The following is a 5,259-nucleotide window of genomic DNA, read 5'->3' on the forward strand; positions in this document are numbered from 1 at the left end:
GAGGGGTGAGGGTTTCCGAACCCAGGCTTCAGTGTGAACACAAATATCTGCACCACAGTTTTTAGCCTCTCAGCTTTAGCTTCATGAGCCCACGTCAGATGGTCCAGGCCAGCCGTGCTGCCATCTTTATCCCAGGAGAGATGGACATTAAGGGTACGTCTCCATTGCAATGTCAGCCCAGGTGTGGCACTCTGTGCTCAAAGCAGCACCCTGGAAGCCCCATATTCACCAATCTCATATAATGATGATACGGTTTGTACAAAGTCTGCCTGGTGAGGTGTCATTTCAAAAGTCTTGGTCTGTTGAACATTAATATTGTGTTGGATTGTGTGTGTAGCATTGGCTGGGAAGTTTTGCTCTGTGTGTGTTACTGAGATGAGGTTGGGAAATGCCCCCCACCAGCCTTTCAGGTGTGACAATGGAGGAGCCAGACTCGCTGCTGGCCCATTAAAGGGATCCACACTCCCAAGGACTATCCCAGGAGCCGTGTACAATGCAGACTTCTCCGAGATAGCACAGCGACAATGGACACTGCTTGACTCACATCCTAGCAAAGGTACTTCCTAGCCAGTTGGAAGAAACTATGAAAGGGGGGGTAGAGACATTATGAGTTAGCCTCTCTCCCCCACAACTCAACAGCTGGAAATACACCTGGATGACAAAACTGATTCAGAAATGAATAATAATAGTACATTCAAACCAAAGTCCCCAAACAGACTAGTAGTGGTTTTTCAGCAGAAAATTTTCAGTTTGGGGAATTCTGTTTTCTCAGTCAGACTTTGCCAAGGGAAGCAGGGAGAAAATGGTTGAGTTGCCTCCTTCAGAACAGCTTGGCCTAGGCACTAGCTCTGGTTCACTGTTGTGGCCTTGCTCAGGTTGGGGGTAGTTTAATTATTTGGGGAGGTCCCAGGGTGTTTGGGGGAGATTATGAGGCTGTTCCCTTTTGAGATAAAAACTAAGAAATGCTGGACTAGAGAATTGTTTTAGAAATCTGGTATTTAGACATTTTATTTGAAGCAAAGGGGGGGGGGAGAGATTCTGAGAAGGTTTTTGTTTGCAAGAAGCAACATTGTTTGATCTGTCATTGTACCAAAGGGGGGAGACGGTTGTCTATAAAGGAGGGTGAAGACTAAATGCAACTGCTGAGGATGGGATTTGAACCCATGTGCGCAGAGCACAATAGATTAGCAGTCTATCACCTTAACCACTCAGCCACCTCATCTGAGCTATCAAGAAGTGGACAGGAGGAGAAATCTAAGGCCGGCAGAGATAGGGCCACTAAGGAGTTTTTAAATACTAAGCGTAAGCAGGGGCTGAATGAGCTCCCCCCTCACATCTAGTGAGGAGCTGGGGGAAGACTTCAGGAACAGGCCGTGTTTGCACAGACACCCCTGCTCTGCCCAGCTCTGCAGCAGGGTGGGGCTGCTTCCCCAAAATGACCAGTTTGGGATGGTGGTGGGTTGCAAATCACTTTAGCATTGAGTGGAATGAAATGTTATTCTCCTTCCTGTACGAGTGAAGGGCAGCGGAACGTACCTAGGCCGTCCTGACGGAGGGGTGGGTGGGGGAGGAATCGCTTTCATTGGACGGCAGAGAAGTGATTGAGGACGTCACCCTAACCCAGTGGTCCCCAAACATTTCACACTGCGCCCTCGTACCCATGGCTGTGGCCCCTCGGAAGCCGCGGTTGAGAACCGGGGCTGGGAGTGGGGCCGTTGCTTGCTGGGGATGGGGGTGCGGACAGGGTAAGAGGGTCGAGGCCGGGCTGGGAGCCAGGGGCCCAGGCTGAGGTGGGATTGGGGAAGAGCTGGGACAGAGTGGGGCTGAGTGGGGCTCCTCCCTGCCCTCCATGGGGGCTGGCTCAGGCCCTGAGGTGCCCCCATCAATCTTCCTCTGTGTCCCCCTAGGAGTCACGCCCCACATTTTGGGGTCCGCTGCCCTAAACTGACCCCTAGTCGCTAAGCAGGGGCTAGTGATGCTAAAGCCTAGGGACAGGGAGCTTTGCCAGAGTGGAGCCTGTAGGTCACATGCTGGGGGGCTGTGACGGGCACACAGGCTCCGTGCTCTGGAACAGCTCGGAGTCAAACCCAGGCAGGAGCCTCCTCAGTGTGACTCCCCCAGGGGACGCCCTCACTGGGGGAAGCCTCCTTGGCTTCAGCGCCTCCTGGGACTGACCTTGGACCTTTTAGCCCCCCTGTTCCACACCAGGAGCTTCCTGCAGTGAGTCCACCTGAATCAGACACCTGGGAAAGCCTCACCCCCCCCCCGAAGGGGAGTCCTGCACCCCAACTTCCACAGTCCCCAGTGACTCTCAGCCAGCGCTGTACAACAGAAGGTTTGTTAGGGGTCTGGGATCCAGCCTGGGAAAGTTCTGTGTTCGCACAGGAAGCAGGAAGTTTCAGCAACGTCCATCTTGGGGAGACCCCGAACTCAGAGCCTGGGCTCTCCCCTCGAGTCCCAACCCAGCAGACTCCTTGCTCCCAACAGCCCGACTCAGCCAGGCCCTTTGCCCCTCGTCTGTCCCTTGTCCTGTTTCCCTGGCAACCTGCTCACCCGGCCTCCAGCTCGTTCTTTGTTCTCCGACTCCTCCCGGCCAGCTGGCCTCTTGCAGCAGGTGCGCCCCGGCCATCGGTTGCTAGGAGACAGAATTTGTGGCCATTGTCTGGGCCCAGGCAGCCAGACAGTAGCCACACCTGCCCTTTGGGGGTCTCTGCCAAGATTTAACCCCCTTGTCCCACCACCGAGATCACTGGTCCCAAAACACTTCGGGGTCATGCCCCCCACCCCTGTCCATGCTCCCCCCCCCTGTCCATGCTCCCCCCGAGTCGTGGCTGGGAGTGGGGCCGCAGCTAAGGGGGAAGGGACACAGACAGGGGTAAGGGGGCTGAGGCAGGGGCCAGAGCTGGGGCTGGAGCCAAGAGTGGAGCTGGGTGGCTCCCCTCCTCACCCCATGGGGCTGGCCCAGGCCCAGCTGCATCCCCCTGAATGTTACTCCATTCCCCCTGGCAGGGTGCACCCCACATTTTGGACCTTTAACCTAGATAATCGTGCAACAAATAGGGGAAACTGAGGTACACACAAGATGCAAACAAAACATCCAGAAAATTCCCACTTCATCAAAGGGGTGTCAGTGGGGTCGGAGCTGGGCAGCAGCACAGGAAAGTGGGGAGGTTAAACTGCAAAACATCCCACTGTGTTCCCGCAAAAGCCTCTCATTTATCTCCTAACCCCCTCCCCATGAAAATCTCCACCCCTGCCCTGGCACACAGAGACCCCCTCACTCCAACGCAGATTTTTAACTTTTCTTACTTGTCCTTGGCCTTCCACAAACATTGTTCCCATCAAAATGACCCAGGGCTTTTACAACGAGAATGAGAAAACAAACTAAATCAAACCCAAAGAAACCGCTATCGACCTCCCCACCACACACACTTTGGGTCTGAATTTTTCTACTGAAATGTTGAGGCAATAAAACTCTCACTGCTCTTGTCCAGAAACAAACCTAAGCCCCCCACGCAGTACCTGGGGCATCTATGTCTGACCCACCAAGGCTTCAGCTCCTTTGGGGAGATTTCCAGCTGCCCAGTCCTGCTGCTATTCCAGGGGAGCAATTCCTGGCTCCTGTCAGCATTTATCTCAGCCCCGTTCTGGGCATCACAGGTTTCTCTGGGAAAGGGCAGCAAGTGGTTCTAGGGTCCAGTGATCCTCCTCCAAATCGAGCTAGAACCTGGGACTCCTTCCCCTTCCCCTTCCCCAGGCTGTGGGCGGGGAGGCCTTTCACAGAGCTCTCGGAGCTATAGCCCGTGGCTAAGGAGAGAGAAAAAGCCTCCTATCCCCCTCTGTTCTGGGGGCTGGGTTTCCTCCTGAAGCCTCTGCCCCCCACCGAGTGCCTATGGCTCATCCCTGACCCTTGCTGCTGCTCCTTGCTATAGACTGTGAAAGGAGCGGAGGCAGCGCAGGAGCCTTCTGGGGACGCAGATCTGAGGCTTTGGGGAGACACATTGTCTGAGACACCAGAGCTCTGCAAACCCTGCAACCACCCCCTCAATCCGGGGCCTGTTCCAGCCCTGAGTCTGGGCTGCCACGATCCCGCCCCCAGAGCAGGGCGCCCACAGATTACAGCCTGGAAATAAGCATGTGAGACTAACTCCTGCTTTCCCTGACAGGGCCTCCCCTAGACCAAGTGGCATCCCAGGCAAGACGTGTCTTCGGAACCCCCCAGCCCCGCTCCATATGTTAAACCATTGAATACCTTATTTTTATTGCATTTGTAGCTCATTTCATGATTTTAATGCACAGTTTGGATGCATGATTTTCTCTATCATATAAGACAATAAATGTTCATGCTAGGATGTGTAAATCTGTATTTATTCATGCCATATATAAGCAAATTAAAAAATCATTTCTTTTAAGCATATAGAAACTTTTAATTTTGACAGTAACTGAAATGTACTAACATCTAGAAATGGAGCACTCACCAGCACAGGGTGGGCCAGTATTAAATAGTGTTACAGTCGGAGACAGACAGCATTAGGATGTTAACCCCTAACTCCTGCTTTCCCTGGTCAAAGGTCGCTTCTCTCGCCTTTCCCCCATGAACTGAAGCGCAGCATTCAAGAGATCCAGAGACTAGTTAATGACGTTTCCAAGGGCTAAAATAGCAAGCGATGTCCGTCTTGCATTGGCCATTGTTGACTGGAGAGACGGTTTATGGAGAATAAACTTCAAGGTGAGCAGCAGCAGCCCAAAAAGGCCTCTGCAGGTGCTGAAGTAGCTCAGTTGGGAGAGCGTTAGACTGAAAATCTAAAGGTCCCTGATTCAATCCCAGGCTTCAGCAGGCTGTTTCATCCCTCTTCCTGCAGCAGTGGGCTCTTTCCTGGAAGCACAGCACTGCCTTTACTCAATGCAAGTCCCTCATTTTGGGCTTCACTGCAGGAAAAGGCAGCATTGGCTTCTGCACCCAGTTGGCCCACCGGACCTTTCTTTCTTCTCTTGCTGCTTCTCAGCAAGGGGAAGAAAAAGAAGCTCCCCTTCAAGCTAGAGGGGTTAAGGAGGTGAGCAACGAGTCGGTGGATGGAGGGGAGAATCCATTTTCAGTATTTTAATTTTTGGTACTGCATTGAGTGACTGCTGTGTGCAGTGATATAGTGACCGCTGGGTCTTTGAATGAGGCTTTATACTGGGGGGGGGGAGCGAGGAGGTAAGCGGCAAGTCGGTGGATGGAGAGGGACAAATCTCCCAGCTTCAAAATCTGGGACT

At 53.1% G+C, this 5,259-nt stretch overlaps 2 non-coding genes across 2 annotated transcripts; one reads left to right on the top strand and one right to left on the bottom strand.

Moving 5' to 3' along the window:
- Positions 1 to 1,140: 1,140 nt before the first annotated feature.
- TRNAS-GCU lies at positions 1,141 to 1,222 on the bottom strand. The gene has a single exon. It is a non-coding gene; the product is annotated as a tRNA-Ser (tRNA).
- A 3,542-nt stretch (positions 1,223 to 4,764) lies between these two features.
- Positions 4,765 to 4,837, top strand: TRNAF-GAA. Its single transcript has one exon. It is a non-coding gene; the product is annotated as a tRNA-Phe (tRNA).
- The last annotated feature ends 422 nt before the right edge of the window (positions 4,838 to 5,259 follow it).

Source organism: Mauremys reevesii, linkage group 14, assembly GCF_016161935.1.
Source record: "Mauremys reevesii isolate NIE-2019 linkage group 14, ASM1616193v1, whole genome shotgun sequence".
NCBI classification, from domain to species: domain Eukaryota; kingdom Metazoa; phylum Chordata; order Testudines; family Geoemydidae; genus Mauremys; species Mauremys reevesii.